At 37.2% G+C, this 27,943-nt stretch overlaps 1 long non-coding RNA gene and 1 pseudogene across 1 annotated transcript; both read right to left on the bottom strand.

The window, feature by feature from the left end:
- Positions 1-1,985: 1,985 nt before the first annotated feature.
- LOC149181988 (uncharacterized) lies at positions 1,986-23,619 on the bottom strand. Its single transcript, XR_016257050.1, has 2 exons — positions 23,275-23,619; positions 1,986-2,368 (listed from the first exon to the last, which is right to left on the bottom strand). It is a non-coding gene; the product is annotated as an uncharacterized LOC149181988 (long non-coding RNA).
- On the bottom strand, positions 8,934-19,313 carry LOC149181989 (cation/calcium exchanger 4 pseudogene; annotated as a pseudogene).
- Positions 23,620-27,943: the final 4,324 nt, after the last annotated feature.

Raw genomic sequence — 27,943 nt, 5'->3', positions numbered from 1 at the left:
AGTTGGCTCGCTGATTTTGTGGCCCCTTCCAAATCTTAGCCCGAGTTGGGTCAGTAGCTTATCAGTGAGCTCTGCCTAGCCACATCCAACTTCATAAAGTATTTCATGTCTCATTATTTAAAAAATATATTTATGAGCCTAGACATATTATTGATTGGCAAGTTATATAGGTAATTAATTCATTAAATGCATATCTTTGTACATGTATTTAAAAAATGTGTTAGCAATAAAGACTATCAATGACTTATGGATGTGGGTATAGGTCAATTCAGACAAAGAATTTTTGGTCGAACCCCTACGCATCCTAGATCGGAGAGAAATAATGTTGTGGATGCAAGTTATCATCCAAATTAAAGTGGAATGAGTGCATTTCAGCCTAGAGGAGGCTACCTGGGAGGATGAACAACTTATGAAAGAACCTTACCTCAGTCTATATTTGGAAAAGACCAAGGCAGTGCTTCATTGAAGGGGGGAGATATAATTATCCCTAGTAAGCTCGGGAATAATTATTTACTATTGATGTAGTTAAAAAAGATGTTTATGGGCTGAGAAGGTCAAAAACTATAAATACACATAAGTATGAACATATGTTTGGATTTGTTTTTTATTTTGATTTCATTATTTATTTTATTCCTTCATATAATGATTTTGTGTGAACCAAGTTGGAAAGAAAAGCTAGAGGAAGCTCACACCCAACTGGTTGGATAATTATGGGTGAGGTAGTTACCCACCCAAACTCCTCTATTAGAAGAATAAAGACTTCTGGAAAGAAGGGCAAGAGCGTATTTTTAACTTGGGGCAAGAGGAGGAAAAAAGGAATAGGAAGAGAGACAAGTCGCAGTGACTTGAGTACCAATAGACTCTGGAGGTGGTTGGTCATTAGAGTCTATCTAGAGCTTGACAAATCAGACTGCTAATCGAAGCTAAATTTGGTTATAATCAGATAGCTATCGGTATAACAACTCAACATTTTTCACTATTAAGGAAACCGTCCTTGGTGTGCAACAAGCTCGAGGGGAGATACAACAGTGAAGGATGATTTCACGGTTGGGTGGAGCATTGTTGTTCCAGTGGTTTATGATAGAACCAAAATTGGCAGGAACTCAGATAAGTGTTAATGAGAATTTTAGTGAATTTTTGTTTCATATTATTGATAATGAAAGCCTACAATAAAAAAATTTGACTTGAAATATTTGTTGAACAGTGAAATCCTTTGGCTTAGGGTCGATTCTATAAAAGACTTGGTAAAGGTACATTCATATTAAATAAATATAATTTAGTAGAATTTGTACAAGGAATAGAGCTCTTGCAAAGTAAATGACAAGAACACTCTAAAAAAGAGATGGAAAAACTCATTTTGGTGGTTGGGTCAGTGTCGGTTGGGTATAAACCTAGTTCTTATAGGGCAGGTCAACCATTGCACTGTACTAAGTCCTTAGCAAGTTAAGTTAAGGAAAATGTATCGTGATAAAATAAGAAGGGTTATAATAATAATGCAACAGATAAAAGAAATGTAGTTTCGGGTTAATGGTGGAAAGTATGAGCTTTGCAAACCACCAAGGAAATAATCTGGGCAAGATAAAAGAAAAAGGGGTTTTCAACACATGTAGGGTTTGAGTGCTAACAATTCAAAGGAAGCCCTCTGGTCAATTAAATCCAACCACCCATAGGATGGTGGGAACCTGAGTTAGTCTATGGCCTCGCTAACCGAATACCACCCATAGAATAATCCCTTGCTCTTCTTACTTTCTACAAGCCAGATCAAACCAACCCCAAAGACTCCATAAGAAAATTTAGTTCCTTAATAACCCATGATAGCGACAGACAAAAAGGGAACATGAAACTTTCTATATATGAAAGTTAACATTCAGAAATAAATTATGTATTGCATGCATTTAAACAAAATCTCCAACTCATAACGGTTATCATTTAGAACCAGAATAAGTTCTTCGGGAAACAGACTTCAAGGAGCAAGGACCGAACTATTGCAATGTAACTTAATAGTAATTATCATAAAATTAACAAAGATTTCATATAGTTTAAAAATTATCTACATACGAGGTAAACCGAGATGAGAAGGGACAAAAAAATCGTCTCTGTTCAAAATTATACATACATAACTAGCATGGAATTTTACATTTCATCGGATCTAAATCTTATTGCTGCAATAAATTATACCCTAGTTGTTACGAAACAAAAAAACTTCATCACTTGCAAGACAAATAGAAACCACATCTCTGTTGGCATAAGAACCTAGAGAGGTATTTTAGAAATCTGGAAGTCAACAAGAAAGTCGAATTATGAGAAGGGAATTTAGTTTGTTGATTAATAAAATCCATAGCCGAATGAGCCAAGCGTAATTCCATACCTGCATGTCACCAAAATAGAGAAGCGAGTGAGCTAAGGGTTTTAGAGAAACAATTAAAAAAAGGAAAAAAAAAACAAAGAATTCTAGAGCATTTTCCAAAAAAATGCACACAGAAGAATTCTCATCTGGAAATTTTGGGTTAAGATATCTACCTAGAATTGAACCCTGAACACCGAAAACAGAAAAATATCACGACATTATAAATCTAGTTAATCCATGCAAGAAATAAATAAAGTTAATAACCCTCTTACTGTCACAGAACCTAGAAGAAGTCCACTAACAACTACATGTTGGCCACGAGGATTTGGTACAACTACAAAAGAAGGTTATGAAAGTCATATTACGAAAGAAAGGGGTTTCGGGCAGAGAAGAAACCACATCAAGGTTCGAGTTTCAATTGATAAACAATCCATGGAATTATTACTTGTGGACAAACACATGAATTTCATAAAGATTCAAGACCCCTAGGGTTGTCTCACAGAGGAGGAGCTTGGTAGTGGAAAGGGAGCAAGAAAATGGAGGGCCTTGACAGACGGGCGTCGAGCAGTTTTCCTCCAACTGACTTGAGTAAGCCATCACCATTTGATCTAAACCCTAATGATCAACGATCATTATGTGGTCACCTGGCACCTATCCTAGGAGCACTTGCGACCCATGGACCATCGCAATGTGATCAAGAAAGTTCTAGTACATGTGTTTAATAAATAGTGACCCGTACAATAGAACAACCTAGGTGCCAAGTTAATCTATGTTCCAAACAAGATATTTTAGAATTGGGGCAATGAAGAAATTAATGATACAAATGTAGAAATCTTCTGCCAATAAGTTAGGTGTATTTACAAGCTATCTATTTCATGTATCATTTACCATATATGACTGCATTAATATATATACCATAACATATAAAATGACTGACTTTTATAAGGAATTATTTCACTTGATAAACTAGCAATTGCACCAAGAGGTGCAAAGGAACGCAGAAGGAATAGAAGATTCAAAACGATTTTATAATTTCATTGTAATGTTCTCTTTCTACAGGGAATATAAAACCTCACTAGGTGGCACCCTCTTGACCAACACCACATCCCTAAATTCTTCAAGAAGTTTTGCTAGTTTTGGAAACCCCAAATAATTAAGGTTTAAAACTTTACCAACAACCTTGTTGAATTCTTAATAAATAACAGAAATAAGGTACCCTTTTCTTCCACGCTCTTTCCTAAGAAATTCAAGAAGCCAAGATTTAACATCTTCCATTGAAGCTTTCTCCATGTTTGAAGGCCCATAATTTCTTATATAAAACATTGGAACATTTTGATAATCGGAATCTGGATTTGATGGAGATATCTTGTTGAGTGTAATCCACTAATTCCAGTTTGCCCATTAAAGCATCGATCATGTGACATTTGGCAAGGAAGGACAAAATAATTCCCATAATATTCATTGTACCATTTGGGATCAGTAAATGACCAATCCACTATCATTGTAGGAATATAATCGTAAGGCCTGCAATGGATAGTAAAAGTAGAGAGTGAGGACATATTTTTAGTATATGGGACTACACCCATAGTGTAACGTATTGCGGTTCTACCTGAGAGTGCGACCGCGTTTGGGCAACGGGCAAGCTGGGCGCGCGCGCGGTTGGGAGGACGAGTTGCGATGTGCAACAGAGGCGCGACACGGATGCGACGAAAGATGTAACGAAAGATGCGCGATATAATGAAGAGCGATGGAGTATATATACACCTTGAGCGTTGGGCGATATGCATGGAGGCTGACCCACGATGGGAAGGAGGGCCGACATGTTCATGGGGCGTTTAACGTTGAAGAAGGGTGTGCACATAGCGTTGGGTGGTCGGCTGGGCAAGCCACCACCCCACCTTACGATGGCTATATATATGTGGATGTGTTGGAGCATTCGATCAACCATTCGAACACACATCTTTGCACAAGAAGGGAGTGCGCAGTTCTAGTGCGCAGAAGACAAGAGGTGAAGGCGCACATCTCATGCGTTATTCTTGGTTTAGCCGCACGGTTGGAAAGTCGCACTTGGAGTTGGGTGAAGGTGTTGGGCAAGGTGTGCCCGGTGGTCGGTTGAGGCGTGCACGGTGAACGTGTAGCGCCTGTTTGTGCTAAGTCTTGGCGTGGGTGTCTTGGTGGCTCGGGTGAGCGCCCGCCCATCGTGCAATTGTGCACGAAGGTGAACGAAGGTAGGCAACCGAGTTTGCCTTGATTGTAAAATAAGCTAAGTATGAAACTTGGTACTTCCAAGTATACTTGTAAAAGCTTGTAATATTGAATATTGTATAATACATATATTTCGGGCAGACTCATTGTTCAGGGAGTTGCCCCTCCCTTTATACTGTGCAATTGTGTTCTCGTTTATAATTGCTGTTGATAATGAATGTGTATGGGTGTTCATTAGTATAAAGGATAACATAATAATACTTGGTTGTGAAACACAAACTAAGTAGGAGTAAGTGGTCAGGCGTAGTCCACGAACATAAGTATTGGTGAAAAGAAAGTGTTCGGTGGTGCCGCAACTCGTTAAGAACGGTTGAGAGACTACCGCCGGCTTGGGGGCGTGACGGTATCAGAGCTCGCTGATGACCGGGTTGACGATGAAGTGCTGATCCCACTGCACTATTGTGACAGTTGGTATCAGAGCTGATATCCTGGTTGAAGCTGCTACACAACTTCACCGAAGTGAAGTTGGTATCAGAGCAGGGTTGCTCATGACGAAGTGAAGCAGGTACTTGCAGGTGAAGGAAGTTGTTTCACATACAAGTGGAACAAGAGCTGGTTCAGGTTGCAGGCATCTTGGCAAAGCTGTTGGATGGTCGAAACTAGATTGCAAAGAAGAAGGAAGCTGTTATCAATGGCAGTTGAATCTCAGGCTAGGTCTAGTCATGGTGTGCAGAGATGTGTTAGCATTGGGTTGGAGTATCATGGCAGCAGTTCACATGAGGACGACACATGATAAGGTCGACACGATGTTGCAGGAACCACGATGGGGAGCAGCATGTGGAGATTGTGACTGGGTGATCGATGATCATGGATTGAGATGATTTCTGATATATGACATATCGATGGGGTGTATACCTTGGTATGGTGATCTTGGTGGATGGCTACCAGGATGGTATGTTGTCGAGGACGACAACGACTTCCGATGGAGGAGGATGTAACGTCTGTGGTTCTACCTGGGAGTGTGACCGCGTTTGGGCGATGGGCGAGCTGGGCGCGCGCGCGGTTGGGAGGACGAGTTGCGATGTGCGACGGAGGCGCGACACAGATGCGACGAAAGATATGCTATATAATGAAGAGCAATGGAGTATATATACACCTTGAGCATTGGGCGATATGCGTGGACGCCGACCCACGATGGGAAGGAGGGCCGACATGTTCATGGGGCGTTTAACGTTGAAGAAGGGTGTGCACATAGCGTTGGGTGGTCGGCTAGGCAAGCCACCACCCCACCTTACGATGGCTATATATATGTGGATGCGTTGGAGCATTCGATCAACCATTCGAACACACATCTTCGCACAAGAAGGGAGTGCGCAGTTCTAGTGCGCAGAAGACAAGAGGTGAAGGCGCACATCTCATGCGCTATTCTTGGTTTAGCCACACAGTTGGAAAGTCGCACTTGGAGTTGGGTGAAGGTGTTGGGCAAGGTGTGCCCGGTGGTCGGTTGAGGCGTGCACGGTGAACGTGTAGCGCCCGTTTGTGCTAAGTCTTGGCATGGGTGTCTTGGTGGCTCGGGTGAGCACCCGCCCATCGTGCAAGTGTGCACGAAGGTGAACGAAGGTAGGCAACCGAGTTTGCCTTGATTGTAAAATTGGCTAAGTATGAAACTTGGTACTTCCAAGTATACTTGTAAAAGCTTGTAATATTGAAGATTGTATAATACATATATTTCGGGCAGACTCATTGTTCAGGGAGTTTCCCCTCCCTTTATACTGTGCAATTGTGTTCTCGTTTATAATTGTTGTTGATAATGAATGTGTATGGGTGTTCATTGGTATAAAGGATAACATAATAATACTTGGTTGCGAAACACAAACTAAGTAGGAGTAAGTGGTTAAGTGTAGTCCACGAACATAAGTATTGGTGAAAAGAAAATGTTCGGTGGTGCCGCACCTCGCTAAGAACGGTTGAAAGACTACCGCCGGCTTGGGGGCGTGACACATAGTGTTGAAATCAATATTTTCATAATAAGTTGGGAGTATCATGTCCCTCACATCATCAAAATCTAAAAAGAAAATTAATATACAAGCCAAGTCTCCTTCTCGTTGATAAAGTTGCCCTGGTTTCTACAGCATGAAAAAATATACAATCAATCAGTTGGAAACTTACAGCTAGGCCAGACTCCCAAAAAACATAAATGGACAAAACTTGAGCATTTTTGGCATTGTATGAACTCAAAAAAAAATCACACAACCATCACTAGTAGATGGTCCTGTTCCTGTTTTGTTCTAGGGTTTTGTTTTCCTTAGGCCCATGGATGACAATTTGTGAGCCTTCTTGATGACAACTCTTGTGGCTACATATAATACATGCAAAATATATACTTTTCAAAAATATTAAGGCATATTAATCGATATCCACAATGTCTCTGGCTCTTATCTATTAACGAGGTAGTAGGATGTGTTACAAATACTTTAAATTTTCTCAAATTGAGTAAACGAAACCCTGAAATTGAAAATAATTAAGACTCAAGTATTTCTACTATTTCTAGCCTTCAGTTTGAATAATCTAAACTTTTAAAAGATAACAAATCACTTTAAAAGAACATTGAATGTCTTTACTCCCTCGGCCAACAATTAGAATTTGATGTATAAGATTTAAAAGTGTTCGTTCTTTTCAGGATATGTATAAAAGAATGTAAATATACTGCAACATAAATATACAAAATATTGGAAAAACTAAAATTCCATTACAAGAAAAAAAGACAAAAAGAACAAGGGCAAACGAAGAATTGAGGTTAAATATCACTATGATTATAAAAATATAAATAGAAACCTATTCTGGTGGTAAAATGTTATTTCCTCCTGGAAAATGCTATAATAGGGATTGGGCGTCATGTATTAATGTAGGGCTGGCACCTACAAATTTATGGAAAAATAATGTTTCTTTCAATTTTTTTGGTTAAATTGTTACTATGGCTCGTGATATCCAGAGAAAATATCATAATAGATGATTCAACCTCAATGCAAAAAGACATGCTTCTTTCAAAAAAATTGGTTAAACTACTACTATGACCCGTGATATCTAGAGAAAATCTTGTAAGAGTTGATTAACAGAGAATATATGTTAAAATTTGAAACAATTTTGAATATTTCAGTGGAAATTACTAACAAAAAATAACACTCGACTTTGGTAGCTTGTTGATAGAAAAGACTTTTTAAACTCAAATTGGAAACGAAATTTTTTGAAAATTGTGGAAGCCACTACAAGGCAAGCTAGATGGTTTTAACTCCCTTGAAAAAAACAAATCGTAAATGCAATGCCTGTTTTACATAAGATTGAATGTCCAATATAAATATTATCTATTGGAATGTTGTATACTTGATACCTAGAAAATTTGTATACATCTATTAAAGCTTCTCTAGGTGGATAGCCCTTTTCAGATGAAAGTATGAATCAAAATACTAAAAAGAGAAAAAAGAAACCTCTCTAATTTCTTGGATGACAAACTTCAAACGTCTAGAATAAAGAGTATAATACAAGTGTATCCTTTGCAGTTCTCGACATTTTACTCGAGGTAGATGGACCTTGGCAAGAGTTGTACTCTCACCGCAAGAAATAAGTGTCTTACTCTAGTATGCAACACAACGTCGTTGGATTCCAATAGTTACCTAATACAAAAAAATAGTAGTTTAAGTCATAAAAGCTCATAATGTAAAGTCTGTCATGATACTCTCAGTGATGGTGCATGCAAGATACCTCTTCATTGACATGGCTTTCGTGGTCTCCATACAACTGCAATGCCTCCTCAACAGGGGTAACAATGTATACAATATATGCACATTACCATCAACCCCATTCAGCCTTTACCTGCCTATTAGAATATCATAAAATGGGATCACACATCAAACATCAAAATTTTAATGCAGAATGGTGGACATAACTTACCAAGCATAAGACTCAATATTGAATATATTCATATATTTAGAGTACTTAACCAGATTGTCTTCAGGAATCCAGAGACGGTCTTGTCCCAATAACTGAAGGTAATTAGACTAGAAGCAGCTTCAGAGAATCTGAAATGGCATATGTTTTGTGTGTGAACTAGTTGAGCCATGTTGCAATGCCTATTTTTGCTTTTTACTTGTATTTAAGTATGTTTAGCTGGTATGATTTAAAACTCTTTTTGTAATTAACTGGGGACCATAAATAGATCATTTTTTGGATAGAGAAGCATATCAGCAGTAAAAAGTATGCCACAAGGTACTTAACAATAGAAGAAAGCAATATCTGAAGTCGCTTCAATGAATCTGAAAAAGGAAGCTATTTTATATCTCGGCTTAGTTGAGCCATGTTATAAGGCCTATTTTTGCTTGTGTTATAAGTATGTTTTAGGTGAAATGATTTGAAACTCTGTTACTTGAACATTCTCAGTGTTGTAAATGGAATCTCAGAAGAAGGAACGATGAATACAAAGTTAAAAGGTTAATTCCCATAGAAGCCCGGTGACAAGAAATATGAGGGTGTAAAACAAACTAGTATCTTTCGGAACAATGTAAGCAGCAAGTTGCTTTGACCTGGATCATGGCAACAAATGCACTCTCGATCCAACAAGTGTATTAAACATAGGTCTTGCATAGCATCCTGACATTGCAATCTGAACCCCATCTCCTCCATTCAATGCTAAAGCAACATTTGACATCGAATCACCCATTAAATTCCCCCAGGCCAGCACTGTCAAGCCCAAGATTGATGGATTTATCTCAAAAATTACACCAAAGGAAACCAACAAAGCCGCCAAATCGTTTTCAATGACGTAAAACCACACTATACTCATTATGAAACCTCCAAAAACCGAAGGAAACAAGAATGTTCGTGGAGGGCGTTGTCTTGGTTGTAAAATATCAAATGGTTCCAAATATAACACCCAAGATTCCTCCAACAACATATGCTACCTTGCCAATACCCAAGGGCTTGACTTCTTGAATATTCCATAGTAGAGCCAAAATAATTGGTGACAATGTTACAGATGCAACTACAATGCCTTTTGACCATCATTCATCTTCCACTATGGGGAGGGTCAATTGTCTTACTATTGTGAATGACCATTCAACAAAACACTGTAGAAAGCCAAATAAAGAACACCTCATTTGATAATTTTCACTGTCATCACTCCATCCCCATAGAGGCCTAGTATCTTCTATTGTCTTTGATAGTCCCTCATTTGATAAAATAGCTACATTTAACGGCCACATCCACCGAGGCAATGAAGTCTCCAAGAGTCCATGACCAGCAACCAACCTTGTAATTGACTCTAAATCCAACAGAGGACTATACATGGAATCATCTTCATCTTCACAACCGAGAGGAATAGTACTTCGAGGGAAAGACTGCATGTGTGTCATTGAATCCCACTTTAAGTTCCCAGTTTGTTTCCTCATCAACTCATTTGCTGCGAGAGTAAATTCATATAAGATGTATATTGAAATAAAATCCAATGCTCCCCAAAAATTGATCTTTCCAATGAACAGAATCAGAGAAAGTGAAGCAAGGGTCAATAGGAAGAAACAAGCATCCCGTATAAATCTTAGACGATCAATCTGTGCACATGAACCAACAATGAATAGAGCAACCAATACAGCCACTACACAGGTGATAAAAACTGCTCCTCCTAAAACATTATTGATTCCCACCTCACCAACATCAACACCCATAACAGCAGAAATACTTGCAAACATATTAGGTGCTTCATTTCCAAGAGGAAGAAGAGTCACTCTGACCACTGTTGGTGGTAGTTTCAAAATCCTGGACAATTTCTCTATAGAACAACAAAGGTAATATGTCGCAGTGTTACCCAACATATAGAATAACACGATGAGCCAGAGAGCTAACATGACATAGCCAAAGATGGGCCTTTTGTCACATGTTGTTAGGTCCCTATAATACTAGTGATTTCCCCATTACTATTGTCATTGTATCCCTTATTATTATTTATGTGCCCCTATTGTCCCCATATTGTTATTATTGTGCCCCATAGAATCCCTATATTGTTATTTTTGTGTCTTTATATTATTATTGTTAGGTCGGCTTGGTTATATTGTGACCCCTTAAACTCCTATATATAAAAATGAGTTTTGTCATTTGAATTATCCAAGAATTGTTCATTTGTGTAATGTAAACGAGGTTGCCCCCTCGAAGAGGCTGAATTCTAAGGCGTTGATCTATCTTTTCTATCTTTTTGTGAGCTGGTTTCATAACATTTGGTATCAGAGCTTTGGATTCTAAAGTTTCGCTGTTCCAAACAGGTCATCGTGGAATTTTTGCTATAAATTTTTTTCTGTGGCGTTTAAGAAGCTAAAAAAAAACTCATATGAGACTAAATCGTGCTAAACCTCGAGTCCAAATTTCAGATTTTGTCTCGCTATATTTTCAGAAATATGATCTGAGGAAGTTAGGGTTTTTGCAAGCTCCAGAATTTCATCTAAAACAGGTCATCTTGGTATTTTCACTATAACTCTTTTGCTACGAAGTTTCAAAAGCTAAAAAAAAAACCATTTCAGAAGAAATCGGTCTGAATCTCGGCTCCGAATTTCAGATTCTGTCTCGCTATATTTTTGGAGATATAATCTGAGGAAATTAGGGTTTTTGCAGACCCCCGAATTACATTCCAAACAGGTCACCTTGGGAAAATCATCATAACTTTTGCTTTAAGCATCAGATTAAATTTTCATCAAAAGTTACAGAAAGAGGATGGACTGTAGTTTTTTTGGGTATCATTTTCAGAACCTAAGGTTGAAATAGTGACCCGCTGCATGTCATACAATTTCACTCTACTGAACCAATCTATACTCAGGTCATTGTAGGAGATTTTGCATAACTCTTCATTGGAGAATCCAATCGTGATCAAACTTGTGGGGTTAGAAATATCACTGAGGGTTACCGCAGGAAGAAATTTCAGACTTGGGAGATCCAAAATTACAAAGATACATCAGATTCAATATCAAGCTCCTACAAAGTGAAAAATGATGTGTAGTTTTTTTTAATTTTTGCATATTCTTGGTTTGAAAAATTAATTTAAAGGAATTCAAAGGGAATAGTGAAGCATTATTATCGGTAATTGATGCCCCAAAGAAATAAAATGGAAACACTTAGTAAGAAACCTGAAATATCTAGCATGACTCATGAAAAAGAGAAAGAAATGCAACATGATATATCAAAATTACGAGACCAAGTGCAACAAATTTCACTCGGACAAAAAGTAATAGAAAATAAGATGGATGGTTTAAAGAAAGACGTAGAAACTAAGATGAATGGTTTAAAAAAAGACGTGGAAGCTAAGATGGATGGTTTAAAGAAAGGCGTAGAAGCTAATATGAATGACGTGGAAGCTAAGATGGATGGCGTGGAAGCTATGATGGATGATTTAAAGAAAGGCATGGAAGATTTGAAGACAGATTTGACAAAGTTTCTACAAGAAATGCTTACTAATGGCAAAAAAGTAGTAAGAGAAACTCATGATGAGAACAAAATAAATGTTAATCATGATTTCATAGACAAAAACGTTGGATCGAAAAACCCCCATGTTCCAAAGATCGATATGAGGAAGTTTGATGGCAAGGATCCCAGAACATGGATACTACAGATGGAGCAATTTTTGGATCTCCATAATGTGCAAAACACACAAAAAGTGTGTATTGCAACTTTATATTTGGAACCAAATCAGTTTGTATGGTATCGATTACTTTGCTCTCGTAAATAAATTGTCACTTGGGCTATTTTTACGGATTAAATGATAGCACATTATGAGGATACAAAAAGAAACATTTTTTTAGCCAATTGATAAATCTCAAACAAAAGGGTTCAGTGATGGAGCATATTGACGACTTCCAAAAATTGAATATAAGGGTAAAAAATATTCCAGAGGAGCATAGGATTGATGTGTTCATAGCGACTCTAAAAGAAAACATCCAAAATGAAGTTCGCCTTTGGGAACCAGATTCATTGGAGAAGGCATTCAGGTTGGCAAGAAAAATGGAAAGCAAAATTATGGCAACAAAGAAGCCTACCACTCACAATCATAAAGATGGAAGTGTTGTTGTCCCTAGCCATCCACAACCTACAAGGTTGACACCACAACAATTGGAAGAAAAAAGAGCAAAGGGGATTTGTTGCAGTTGTAATAACAAATACACTAAAGGTCATAGGTGTGCCGAGAAGAAATTATTTTATATAGATTGTGAAGAGGAGGAAGAAAAGGAACATGAAACGTCAAAAGAAGAGGATATACACCAGCAACAAACCCTAGAGAGAAGAAATAAATCCAACCATATCTTGTAATGCATTGGCCAGAATTACCACTCCTCAAACTATCAAGATAGAAGGGCATATCAAGAAGAAAAAGGTAACAGTGTTGATTGATTCAGGTAGTACCCATAATTTTATCCATTGTAATATAGCCAAGAACTTGAATTGCTTCCTATATCCAGCACCAGAATGTCAAGTGATGGTTGCAAGTAGAGGAACCATAAATTGCTTAGGAAAATGCCATAATATCAAACTATCCATGGGAGAATATGTATTGAATAGCCCAATGTTTTCCATTCCAATGGGTGTTGTTGATGTTGTACTAAGAGTCCAATGGCTACAATCCTTGGGCACAATAGCTTTTAATTTTCAAGAAATTTTCATGAAATTCTCTTCAGAAGGAAAGGAAGTTGAATTAAGGGGTATCGTAGGGAAATCGAGAAAGATAATCAGCCCTAACAGAATTACAAAGCTTCTAAAGAAAGAACAACGAGGCATACTTTCACAATTATGTTCACTAAAGGTTCCCACATCGAAATCATCCATTTCTCTAGATCTCCAAAAAGTCATGGACAATCATTCCAAGGTATTTGAGACTCCCAAAGGCCTCCCACCTATTTGTGATCATGATCATGCTATTAATTTGATTCCAGGAAGTGTTCCTCCAAACATCAGGCCTTATAGATATCCCTATGTCCAAAAGAGTGAAATTGAACATATGGTTGCAGAAATGCTAGAGGCTAGTATAATTCAACTTAATCAAAGTTCTTTCTATTCTCTAGTAGTATTGGTTCACAAGAAGGATGGATCATGGCACATTTGTCCAGATTATAGGGAGCTCAACAAACTCACTATTAAAGATAAATTTCTCATTCTCGTCATTCATGAATTATTGAATGAATTGCATGGATAAATTTACTTCACCAAGTTGGATCTTCGTTCGGGATATCATCAAATCAGAATGAAGACTAAAAACATTCCAAAAACAACATTTAGAACTCATGAGGGTTATTATGAATTTTTGGTCATGCCTTTTGGCTTTATTAATGCACCTTTTACATTTCAAGGTTTGATGAATTCCATTTTCAAACCCTTCCTTAGAAAATTTGTGTTAATATTTTTTATGATATACTAATCTACTGCAAGTCTTGGAAGGATCATGTCCAACATGTTGACATGGTGCTCAAACTATTGGAAGAGAAACAATTATATGCAAAAATCTCCAAATGTTTCTTTGGAGTACAAGAGTTGGAATATCTGGGTCATATTATATCTCATGAAGGTGTTAAGGTAAACCCTAGCAAAATTAAAACCATTAACGAATAGAAAATCCCCACATCCATAAAGCATCTACGAAGATTTCTCGAGTTGATAGGGTATTATCACAAGTTTGTTAAGAATTATGAGAGAATAGCAGCACCTCTAACAGCATTATTGAAGAAAGATGCATTTTCATGGACTCCAGATGCAACAAAGGCTTTTGAACATCTTAAAGAGCCAATGTGCCAAGCACCAGTGTTAGCTACACCGGACTTCACAAAAACCTTTATTGTGGAATGTGACGCCTCAGGAAATTGAATTGGTGTTGTTTTAATGCAAGAAGAAAGACACATTGCTTTCTAAAGTCGTCCAATCAAAGGAAAGTATTTACACAAATCTATTTATGAAAAGGAAATGTTGGCAATACTACATGCACTTAAGAAATTGTGACCCTACCTAATGGGAAGACACTTCAAGGTAAAAACAGATCATGATAGTCTTAAATACTTTTTAGAACAAATATTATCCTCAGAAGAGCAACGAAAATGGGTCACAAGGATGTTGGATTATGACTTTGAAATCATCTACAAAAAAAGAAAACAAAATGTTGTGGCAGATGCACTCTCAAGAAAGGATGAGGATGTGGAAGCATTTCTTTGCACCATTTATATTATCCAACCAGATTAGATAAACGAAGCAAGTGATCAATGGAAGAATCACGAGGAAGTGTGGGCACGCATTCAAAAGATACAACAAGATCCCAGTACATCTGATACATTTAGCTGGAAAAATGATTCATTATGGTACAAGGATCGATTCTACCTATGTAAGAATTCACAACTCAAACAAAAGATTCTTAGGGAATTGCACACCTCTCCCTTGAAAGGGCACTCAGGATTTCTAAAAACCTACCACAGGGTTAAGAAGGATTTCTTTTGGGATGGCCTTAAATTGGATATTCAAAAGTTTGTGGCGGAATGTTTGGTTTGCTAAAGTTGAAACAATTAAGACCCCAAGACTATTACAACCTTTATCCATTCCAAGCCAACGTTGGGAGGAAGTTTCAATGGATTTTATCATAGGTTTACCCAATTCCAAAGGAAAGAGTGTTATCATCGTGGTAGTTGACAGATTTACCAAGTATGCACACTTTTGTGCATTATCTCATCCATTTAAAGTGATTACAGTTTCTAATGCATTTATGAAAACAATTCAAAAGATACATGCAAACCCAAAGATTATTGTAAGTGACAGAGATCCCATTTTCACTGGAAAATTTTGGACATAATTATATTTTCCTCTTGGTACTCAGTTAGCTCATAGCTCACCTTATCATCCTCAATCTGATGGGAAAACTGAGATAGTAAACAATTGTTTGGAAGGATATCTTCGTTGCTTTGTATCTGATAAACGGACACAATGGGTCAAATTGTTGCCTCTAGCTGAATGGTGGTATAACACTTCCTTCCATACTGCAACAAAAATGACTCCATTTATGGCACTTTATGGATATCATCCAACATCCATCACATCATATTTAAGAGAAAATTATAAGGCTCAAGCTGTGGAAGATCACATCGATCATCAGCAACAAGTTCTCCAACTCTTAAAGGATAACGTCACCTTACACAGAATAGAATAAAATAGCAAGCAGATCAACATCGCAGCGAAAGAAGTTTTGATGTAGATGATTGGGTATTCCTACAGCGACAACCATATAAACAAATGTCCCTCAAGCAAGCTAAGAAGGATAATAAATTATCACCAAAATATTATGGTCCGTACAAGGTGTTGCAAAAGATAGGTACTATGTCATACAAATTAGAGCTTCCTGCAGCTTCCCGAGTGCACCCAGTTTTCCATGTTTCATGCTTAAAAAAGGTTATATGTGACAAGCTTCCAGTTCAAACAATATTGCCAGAACTTGATGAGGAAGGAAAAATCATATTGGAACCTAAAGCAGTCAAAGAAACAAGAACTCGATAGCTACGAAATCGATCAATTTTAGTGTATCTCATCAAGTGGAAAAACTTACCCATTGAAGATTCCACATGGGAGGTTGAGAATTTTATACAAAAGCATCCAGAACTACTCAAGTGTTGAGGACAACACTTTTTTGAAAGAGAGGAGCATGTTAGGTCCATATAATACTAGTGATTCCCCCATTACTATTGTCATTGTATCCCTTATTATTATTGTTGTACCCCTATTGTCCCCATATTGTTATTATTGTGCCCCACAGAATCCCTCTATTGTTATTTTTGTGCATTTATATTATTATTGTTAGGTCGGCTTAGTTATATTCTGACCCCTTAGACTCCTATATATAGAAAGGAGGTTTTTCCATTTGAATCATCCAAAAATTGTTCATTTGTGTAATGTAAAGGAGTTTGCCCACTCGAAGAGGCTGAATTCTAAGGCGTTGATCTATCTTTTCGATCTTTTTGTGAGCTAGTTTCATAACACGTGCAGTAGAAAAATAGTATATACTCAAAAAATTCACCTGGATGTGTACTACTTGTGGGCTTACATATCCTATGTGTTCTTTCAATCCCGCACATATAGAATCAGACTGAACATTTTGCACAGTTTCCAAACTATTGGGCACCACAAGCCCTGTTTCTGACAAGTTTTTTGTTACAGGGTGTTGTTGTTTATCTGTTGGGCTTTTAAACAAAATTCCTGAAAAATTAAGGCTTGGTTATGATGGGTTTTGAATAAAAATTCTCGAACTGTTGTAGTCTATATCTGAAACTAAGTTATCTCTATTGAATATCCATTTTTGTGATGCTTTTGGGCCACTTTTGGATTCAGCTCTCTTCGAGCTCCATCTAAAAGAGGCTTTTGAAGAATCCCCACCGAGGAAAAGAGGGGATTTGAAAAGGTTTTTGCAGTTAGAGAGAAAAATAAATAGAAGAACAACAAACCCTATATTATAGGGAGTGTGAAAGTGTTTTCACAGTTTGCCCAAACCTGGTTTTTCCATAATTTCCGCTCAAAAAACCAAATTATATTTCCCCTGTTTGACTAATACAATTTGGGTCATCGATTTTTATTCTCCACAGGTGTGATGAGGAATTCAACATTCGAAGGAAAAATATTTGGGAATTTCTATGCTCCCAACCTGTAACAAAAATTCTGTAAAAGGATAACAAATATTTATTCTAGACAAAAAAATGCATACAGGTGCGAAACTCTAGTCATGGTCATAGCTGAAACGGAATAAACAATCAAAAGGGTACTTGAATTCGACTTGTAGTCGCTGATTTAGTGGACTTTGGATCAAATATTGTTGTCAAAAAGTTCATGAAGACCTCAACACCACGATTATCAATTTTCCCCATTTATTACCCGCCCAAAAATGGGTCTAACATGTTTAATACTAAGTAGGGAATTTGATAAAGAATGCCAAAAAACCTATGCTACGATGTAGGCACCCTTCATATGCCAGTACATTTTTAACTAGACGAAGGACGACGAAAATAAACACTTTTATTGGTTGGGGGGTTGAACAGTGTCTGCTAACCCCAACCCCGTAGAGAAAAAAGCCTTCTTCGTAATTATCCAGTGCAATATATAGGCATTTAGAGTAAATATTTACTTATGAATAATTGGTTAGGTGATCTAACTATTCAGAATTTCTTCAATCGGTTGATTGAGAAGATTTTGTTGCAGTGGTTCAAGTTAACATAGCTGAAAAGCATCTAAGATGACCAAAGGAAAAAGTTATTTCATCTTTCCACCTTGTTACAAGCATCAATATCCTTCAGTTGCACTGAAATGGATATGGGAACGGATACGGATACCGGTTTTGAAATGGATATGACAAATTTTCAAAAAATCTGCATATGATACAGTAGGGAATGGCGCGCGCGCACACACACATATACATATTTAAAAAATAAAAATTTCATATTACTATTCATATTTTAGAATCTAGATTAAATGTAAAGACTAAAAATACTTAATCAATTATCATCTATGATCTATCATGATTCACCATCATCAATTCATCATAAACATTGTCATCATCATTAACGATTATTATAAAATTCATGATTCAACCTATCATCAAGTTTTTATTTCAAATTCTTATTAAGATCCCTAATACCAAAAAAAAGGACTGTGCAACATACTAACAAACGACAGTCAGCCATTACTAGGAATAAGTCAGCCATTACGAGGAATAAAGTCTTTGTATGCCACAGTTATGACTGAGGCATGTAATAGCCTAACAAAATGAAGGAAATAAACTCTTACTAGGATTACATCTCTTTTTATGCATCAAATGATTGTCTCATATATTTATGTGGCATCACTTCTCAACGATCAGTTCAGTAGTATCTATGGCATCATCTTATATGCATCTCACATGATATAATCATATATATTCTTGCTTCAGAATGATAACATAACAATGGTTGGAATTACAATGGCTCATTATACAACAACATATTATGGTATTCTTACAGCCATATTTTTACAGCGACATCCATTTTGAACATGGCAGACATGGGACACATGATATGGCAGACAACCTTATGGATATGGCAAACATACATCCTTATGGACATAACAATCAAGCATAGCGGATCATTTTAGACAACCTTATGTATGACATAGCAGAACGTTACAACCCTTATGGTATGACAGAGTAGATCATGGCACACAACCTTATGTATGGCATAGCAAACCATTACAGACACCCTTATGGTATGACATAGCAGAACATGGTAGACAACCTTATGTGTGGCATAGCAAACCATTACAGGCACCCTTATGGTATGACATAGCAGAACATGGGAGACAACTTTATGTATGGCATAGTTGAACACTACAAGCACCCTTATGTATGACATAGCAGAACATGGCAGACACATGGTATATGTATATTATATAACAGTGATACGTATAGCAGCATAGTAGTATATGGAGTCGATAATGAAGATATAAATGTGGCTTCATGTATGGTTTCTTTATCTTCCTTGTTGAGATCACAGTCCATCACTATTGTATATATATAGCATCATTAAGATCACAGTTCACGGCATGACACCATGGTTGTAATTATTGGCATCAAATGTAAACAAAACATCAAGTTATAACTTATAACTATAATTTATTATTTGACTAGTGACTAAACCTGTCGGCTGCGGGTTCCAGAATCCAACTTCAAACTCAAAGTTAACGCCGACATGTCCAAGGCATCTACAGGTGACACTCTCATGTCGGCTGTCCAGACAGGCTACGGGTTCCAACTTCACGCTGTCCAGACTCTGCGGGTTGCAGGTTCCAACTTCACGCCACACGGTGAGGCTCAAACAAATGGTGGACTGTCCACTGCACTGAGCGCTCACGTTTTACCTTGGCCGCTCAAACTGTCAAACAAATGGTCGACTGTGGTGGACGCGCTCACGTTTTACCTTGATGGCTGAAGCGAATGGTTAAAAAGTTAAATTTAGGTGTTTTTTTTGTTTTGAGTCTTGACAGCGTTAATTCCACCGAATTCCACCGACGAATAGCCTGTTCCTGGCAGAAATTCACCTCCCGTTTCCAGTTGAAGATTGGTTAGCACGATCTGTTTCCGGAATAGCCGTATCCGTACCACGATTTTCTGATACGGATCTGAAATTTTCAAAAACGTTTCAGAAATTTCCAGAAACAGCATGGATTCGACTCTCCTGGAAAAAATGTTTCCAAAATTTCCATGGCGAATCGTACGGGTTTCCGTATCTGAAACGGGGATCTGCGTTTCTGAGGGGCAGGGCAGACGTTTCCAGCAACTTATGAATATCCAGTGGCTATACGTGATCCATACTGCACGATTATACTACTTATAATTTGGTCATACAGGCTCCCTGTTACCTTCCATATTTTTGGGTTTAAGAAACATCAGAAAATTTCTGGCAGCATAAAGAACCAATTATTGGTCCCAAGCTTTTCCCTAGTTCCTTACTGCAACAGAGGAAAGTGGATCTTGAGTTCTTGTTTGGTCAATTGTTTGTAACATTTGTTTCATTTATCATAAACATGTTATTTAGAACATAAGGCTTGACAGAAGCAAGAGCTAGAAGGACAAATGGACGCAATTATATTGTTGGCCTCCTCTGCTAGTTCATGTTAAAACTGGAAACATTTATTGTATCAATTGCCGCTTCTTTCATGCTAAAGGTCATTCGTTATTTTGGCTTTCTGAACCTGTGTAGCTCTCTTTCCGTTGTAGTATCTCTTATTAATTTTGGAGTTGCATTAGGCATTCTCAATTCTGTCTTTTACTATGGTCTTGTTGACTGCAGCTTAGTTCATTAGTGGACATCATGGATGTTTAATATTAAAAGTGGAAAGATTTTGACATCATGGAAGTTTAATATTTCATGTGGACAACTTTAGAGTTTGGCCACTTATAGAATTGATGGGAGTACTTTTTAATGTGTTCAATTCATGTTTTTGTACCATTTCCATGTTCTAGGTATCACAAGTGTATCAAACAATGAAAACCATAGCCCCTTCAAGGATGATACCATTTTCGGATTTTGCCATTGTAGAGAAGCTTAGTGTGGATGTTGTGACTTACAATTTCTTAGAGCTGAAGATTGACCATTTCAAAGGCATTGTACAGTTTGGTAGTGAGGTGAAGAATTTAGTTTTCTGGTTTTTATTGTTTTGAATACAAAATTAAGCCTCGGCTAATTTTGAGGATATTGCTTCTGTTCATGGAGTATTTTTGAGAGTGAGGATGTTAAAATCTAGCTATTTGGTAGATTTATTTCTGCAGGACCTCGAATCAGACAAGATTCAGAATCATTTAACCATTCTTATGAAGTGTGCTTAAACAAGGCTAGAAGATAAACTTGAATATGCCTCAAGTTTAACATACAAACAAGGGCATATAGATGAAGGAGATGGAGGCGGCTTTGCTCCATACATTCAAGTGCTTCTTCATTGAAGTTAAGCGTGACAATATATGGCATTTTTTCTTTTATAGTAGTAATTTTATAATAAATGTCATTGCATTGCAATGCAAGTGAATAAAGAAGGCCTAGAATTATTGAAGATTTCCATTATGGCAAGGTTGGAATTTTTTATATTTTAATATTTTCCGTTATGGACCTTTCATTAGTTACAATGTTGTTGAGATTAGTTACCTGTAAATGGTCAAAACTCATAAAACGTTCTATTTTTCCAAACAGAAAAAAATCATTATATTTTGGAAAGAAATATGCATGTTTCGCCTATATATGGCTGAGCATAGCCATTTTTGGTTCCACCATGGCAACCTGTAAATTCACCTATGCATATAAATCTACCTAAAATTGAATACAACAGAAACGAAAACAAAAATCCATCTGGCTATCCACTGATACACACAAAGAACGAAAATCATTTCCTTTTCCAACATTGCAAACGAAAGATTCTGCAAAACACTCTATACCCTGTTGTCTATTGATTCCATGAAAAGGCCGTCAACAATTTCCCATATACTAGAAGTACCAGCTAAAGCTCTAGTGCTTCCTTATCTGGGCATTTAGCTCCCAGAAAATATGCTTGAAAGGGAGCCATTTGAAACAATGAAAGGAATCAAGAATTGTCTGGAGAATAGCGTTGAGGGGCATACTTTCAATGACAATTTCATTGTTTGCCCATTTCATTACCATCTGTGAATAACCGAAGATATGAGACCATAAACCCAAAAATTATGCTTTGCTGTTGGTTCCCTACCATGAGCATATTTGACTGGAACAAAATCAAATTTTCTTATGAAAAATAATACACCAATATCATAATATCACAAAGGGGAGGATTTCCTTAGCATGCTCCATCGAAATAACCCCAAGGAATAATATGGTCCACGGAGGATAGCTACCTAGATAGATTTTCTATTTGGACCAAATGAATAGATTCTTGTGCAATTTCCACGGCATCATGAATCTGTCTCCTTTGAAGAAACCAGATTGTTCTTTTGAGATCATTTCGCTAAGGATGGGCTCTAAACAAGGAGCCATGACCTTACCTAAGATCTTATATATAGTATTGCAACAAGTTTTAGGTTTGAAATCCTCAAAAGGGCAACCAACCTGTTTCTTTGAAATGAGAGCTATATGGGTTTTTTTGAAGTAGCCAAGGACTTTCCCTGGCCACTGAGATTCCTGAATCACCAAAAAAATATCGAGTTTGCTTAAATCATAAAAATTGGAATTGAATTTGACCAGAAACTAATCTGGACCATGGCTCTTGTCTTTTTGTATAGAGCAAAGAGCATATAAAACCTCCACTTCAGAAACTTTAACCACTAGATTCAAGTTTATCTCTTCCAAAATACAAGACGAGAACAAATTTGAGGCTTTCAGAATCTCTCGAATGTGACATCCTGAAGGAAAAGTAAACAGAGAGCTAAAATTGCTTACGCTCTCTTCTGCCATTTCAGATTAGGAACAGAGCTCCACATTGCTATAATACAAGAATGAATGTGCCATATAGTATTTAAAATTTGCAGAAATTGGTGTATCTATAGAAAATTTCATGTTATCATCACCTTCCTTATCCATATGGCATGGCTCTTCAAGCGTCATTTAGACTCTTCTCTTTTTAATAGGCCTTGTCTAACATCTTCTGCACAGTTTCCAAACCACTGGGCACCACAAGGCCTGTTTCTGATTACTTTTCTGTTACAGGGTGTTGTTGTTTATCTGCTGGGATTTTAGCCAAAATTTCTGATAAATTAAGGCTTGGTTACGATGGGTTTTGAATAAGAATTCCTGACCTATGCGGTCTAGACTCTATATCCGAAACTGAATTATCTCTATTGAATATGCATTTGTGTGATGCTTTTGGGCCACTACTGGATGCAAATCTCTCTGAGATCCATCTAAAAGAGGCTTTTGAAGAATCCCCATCGAGGAAAAGAGGGGATTTCACAAAGTTTTTGCGGTCAGAAAGAAAAATAAACAGCAGAACAGAAAACCCTAGATTATACAGTATGCGAAAGTGTTTTCGCAGTTTCCACAAACCTGGTTTTGCCACAATTTTTGGGAAAATAATTGGGAATTTCTATGCTCCCAACCCGTAACAGCAATTCTGTAAAAGGATAACAGATATTTATTCTAGACAAATTCTGGTCATGGGCATAGCTGAAACGGAAGAAACAATCAAAAGGGTACCTGAATTCGACTTGCACTAGCCGATTTAGTGGATTCTGCATCAAATATTGTCGCCGCCGGAAAGTTCATGAAGATCTAGACGCTACTATTATCAATTTTCTCCGTTTATTGTCCGCCCAAAAATGGCTCCGGAATGTTTAATACTAAACAGGGAATATGATAAAGAATGCGGAAAAAACCCACACTACTGTTCATATGCCATGGGGCCATTTTGAATTACACAAAAGACTACTAAAATAAACACTTGCCATTGGTAAGGGTGAACAGTGTCTGCTCACCCCAACCCGGCAGTACCTTTACAAGTAAAAAAAAAGTGTTGTTGTTTAAGAATTCAACGTAAGGATCAGTTACAATTTTTGTTGGAATAATGGATTTTACTTCTTAAAAATTTAATTGAAACTTATAATTTTAATTTTTTTTTTAATTTTAAACAAAATTAATAAAAAATTAAATTAAATCCCATATATAATAATCCAAAAAAATTGTATAAAAGAACATAGAAAATTATCCCAAAAATTGTATAAAAAAATATAGAAAATTATTAACAGATAATCTTCACCAAAGAAATATAAAATGTAAACCCTTACATTTTTACCAATTCATTTTATTTTATATAAATTTCATTCCAATTACTTAGAGTATATATAATAAATAAAATTTATTTTAATAATAAAAGAGTTTAATCGTTAAAAAAAAAATAATACAGAATAATATATTTGAAATAATAACTTCGGCATAAATTACATGTAGATAGACATTTGTCAACGCGTTTCGAACTAACTAGTGTGATTCCTGACTATGAACCACACTAGTTGGTTCGAAACGACAAATCTCTCTCTACATCTTGATTTACGCGGAAGTTATTCTTTCAACTATTATGGATCATAGAAGCCTCAATTCAACTAAGAATAATATATTTTTAAGTTTTCGTTTTTAAATTGAAATAAAGCGATATAATTTTTGATGCGATAATGAATTTTACTTATTAAAAAATTAATTGAGATTTAGAATTTTAATATTTTTTCTAAATTTTAAATAAAATTAATAAAAAATAAAATAAAATAAAAAACAATTTTGAAGTATGTAATAATTCAAAAAATTATAAAAAAATATAAAAATATTATTAACAAATAAGCTTTACCAAAATATTAAAAAAATTGTTAATTTTCATTTTTACTCATTTATTTTATAAAAATTCAATACCAATTTTATATATATATATCACTTGATAAAAATTATATATATATATCTCACTTGATAAAAAAATTCCTTACAATTCACAGATATATTGATCAATATGGAAAGTCCACATATTACACTGCTAATGTGATCCCAATCACGGAGATTCTGAAAAGGGTAGGCGGCATGATTTGTATCGATTAATGTATTAATTTTGTCGAGTTTTCAGCCCTGCGATAAATTTATTAACGATGTGAAATGAAAAGCTTTCATCAATTCATATGTACAAAAAGGCGTAGTCTTTAACGCGACTTTTTGAAAGCCTTTCCGGCGATTTTTTCCGGTGAAAATCCGGCAGTGATTTATCGGAATCCAAGTTTGATAGCTAATTTCTGCACAATGAAAGCGTCCCAGGGGTTTTCCAGGGTGCTGAATCCGAATATGCAGTTAAAAAACCATTTTAACTGCAAAAAATCATGATTTCATCTCAATTTCTTCCGCCGGATTCCGTCACCGGAATCTCAAAAAGTCGCATTATAGACAACTCCGTACAAAAATATTGGAAGTATTGGAAGTACTAAAAATAGAATAGCACAATAATTTCGAGCATTTACATTCTCTGAATTCCAATAATATTTCATAAATTCTAAAATTAAAACAAAATTAAGCTTATAAAATACCAGTAAAAAAAATTAATTGAAGCATGGTAGATACATTTCCTTAACTCTTTAAAAAATTGTGATGGCATTGAACGGCTCTCACGACATTTAGTCCTTTAACCTGTAGTGGAACAAACCCTACCTCGCATCAGCCACATCTCTCCATAGCGAAAAAACACATATCGATCTAATGAAATGCAATCAACTAAGGCCAAATTGGCAATCAATCATCTAATATAGTCAAAAAAGTGTTTGTGGATGTTCATCTTTGTAGATGTTCATTTTTATTTTTATATTTATCAATATGCAAGGTTGATAATTATGGGGAAGAGGAGCGAAGCCAGCGCCTGCATCGTGTCACTCTCATGATTTTTCTGCTTCCATGCGTCATTTTCAACCAATGCCGAGCTGCGACGAGTAACCTATCCTCAGCGCCATCTTTTACTCATCCTTGCGAGCGCCAGACACGTAATGCTTCATGCGGTAAGTGGGTATCAGGCTACACAAGCTTTTAACCTCTCTCTCTGCCTGTGTTACGTTTTTGGTCTGGCATTCTTGGTTTGTCTGTTTTGCTCATGGTCTGAGCGGTGTACCCAGCATTATTCGCCACCTTTTCCTTTCGACTGTTAGCCTTTCATTATCTTTCACCACCTACAGTCTTCACTGGTTCCTCGGCATGCACTCTGTTTTTTTCCCCCAGCGATTTCCTACAGAACTCTTTATCCATACAACCAGAAAGTTTTTTCCCCTTACTTTTTTTCGCTGGTTGGACGATGGAAGTTTGGTTTTCATGGACTGAACGTGTTGGGCGCTCTGGCTTCGTCTCCAGGTTAGTATAATCACAATCTCATCTCTAACTCTGCTGTTTTTTATGCGAAGTATATATCATCTCCGTTGTTACTTATTCAGTTTCCTGGAATTCATGGATGTTCATTCATATTAGTTTTGAAGTTTTAATCTGTTATTAATTCCAATGGACGCTGAATAGTGCCGAAAGCTCCACAGTCTTAGCTCTTCCTGCGTTTTTGGCCCAAGTGTAGTGTCCTCAGGATGATTAAATCCTTCTTCCACAAACTCAGGAATTTAATTGTCATCTACAAACCTTGCAATGATGTAAGGTTCAAGATAGGATACTGGTGGTGCATTGTCAAAGTTTACTGCTGCTGTTTACTGTGTGATGAACCTTCTGCGCAACCATAGAATTCCCCTCAGAGGTCCTGTTTTCAAATTCCGGTAAGCTCGGGGTTTTCCGGTGTCCAAAAGCTGGCCTGAGTCTACGTCATCAGTTTATTCAAATTCCACCAGACATTAAGGAGGATGTGAAATTGGCCTAATTCTCGGTACTTTGCCATACTTCCAAATCCTGAAACATATCTGTTTTGGGATTTTGGTAGGTATGGGCGATGCCTCTTAACTCATTTGCAGAAGCTTCTGCCATAATTTGTACTTCCTTTGATGTCCTTCGTCCTTTATTCTATCTTCATATGCTTTGACCATTTATATCCCCGCAGATATCCCTGACAATGATTGTTCTCGTTTTCTACTTCATATGTCCTTTTTCCTCTTCACCAAATGCTTCCCATTTATATCCCATAGGATGATCAGTAAATGTGGTAGATTAAGTCTGCCCCTCTGATCTGTATCTCTGTCTCGGATCTTTCTGGAATTTTTCCTCATCCCGAGTTTTCCTCCTTTGGCGGTGCATGGAAGGAGTCTACGACTCCATCGCATCGGAGGATCTTGTCAACGCTGCCGTGGAGGCTGAACACGCTTGGTCAGCTGCCACCCTGGCCACGATGGAGGAATTGGTTATCAAACCATCCACGTCAAAGGATATCCCCTCCAATATGGAAAAGGACCGTAAATACAACAAACAGCATAAACCGGCCAAAATTTCCCATCCTCCGCAGGCTTTAAGAATTGACATAGCACAGCTTGACGAAAGAATTGATAATCTTCAGCACAAGGCCCTCATCGGGAAATGGCACTTCCCAGAAATGTCTGATAGCGACATGAGGAAATGGCTTGCTGACTTCTGGAAACCAGTTATTGGTTATGTACCGATAATTTCCAGTCTCATGAAAGACTGGTACTGCTTCAACTTCTTAGATGTCGCTGATGCAGAAGCCATCCAGTGTCGTCCTTGGGTATACAAGAGGAGTTTTCTTGCCCTGTACAGGTGGTACATAGGCTTCAACCCGCTCAATAACACTCCTGTAAACAATTTAATTTGGGTAAAATGCCCGAATTTTCCCTTGGAACTTTGGTCTAATGAATCTTTGGAGATGATTGGTAATGCTATTGGCCGCTTTGTCTACGTCGACCCCTGGTGTCTGGGTGAAAGAGACAAACGAATAGCCTGGATTCTCATTCAAAGGTCTTTCAGGGGAGGCTACCCTGACCATATCGAAATCAGCTGGAAGAATCAGATCATTAACCAAAGGCTGGATTTTTGGGGTATACCTTTCAGGTGTGCTGCTTGCAGGAGAACTGGTCATCTGGTTAAAAATTGTCCTAGTGCAAAGCTTTTTGCAAACAGACGACTAATCAAAAAATCTTTCATAAATGGTAGCCAATCCTCTCCATTCTCATCGCCTATTCCGCCCAACAGTCCTTGTAATCCGGGGCCTCTTCAAGATCATCGCACCCATATGGATGCCCCTCCTGAGCGCATGCAATCAGTCCCCGGATGTCCACTATCTGCCAACAGCCCTGTCTCCTGCATGAAGTTTGACCTCCATAGGTCTCCCTTTACAGAACCCAGGGACGATAGCCCTGTTCCTCCCCCCCCCCACCATGCAACAAGAAGACTTTAATCCCATCTCTCTTCC

This window comes from Pinus tabuliformis, chromosome 3_2 (genome assembly GCF_031772625.1).
Source record: "Pinus tabuliformis cultivar Carrire ecotype Pingquan chromosome 3_2, CPIR1, whole genome shotgun sequence".
Lineage (NCBI taxonomy): Eukaryota > Viridiplantae > Streptophyta > Pinopsida > Pinales > Pinaceae > Pinus > Pinus tabuliformis.
Note: the sequence above shows the minus strand (reverse complement) of the source record. Positions and strands in the feature narration are given on the sequence as shown.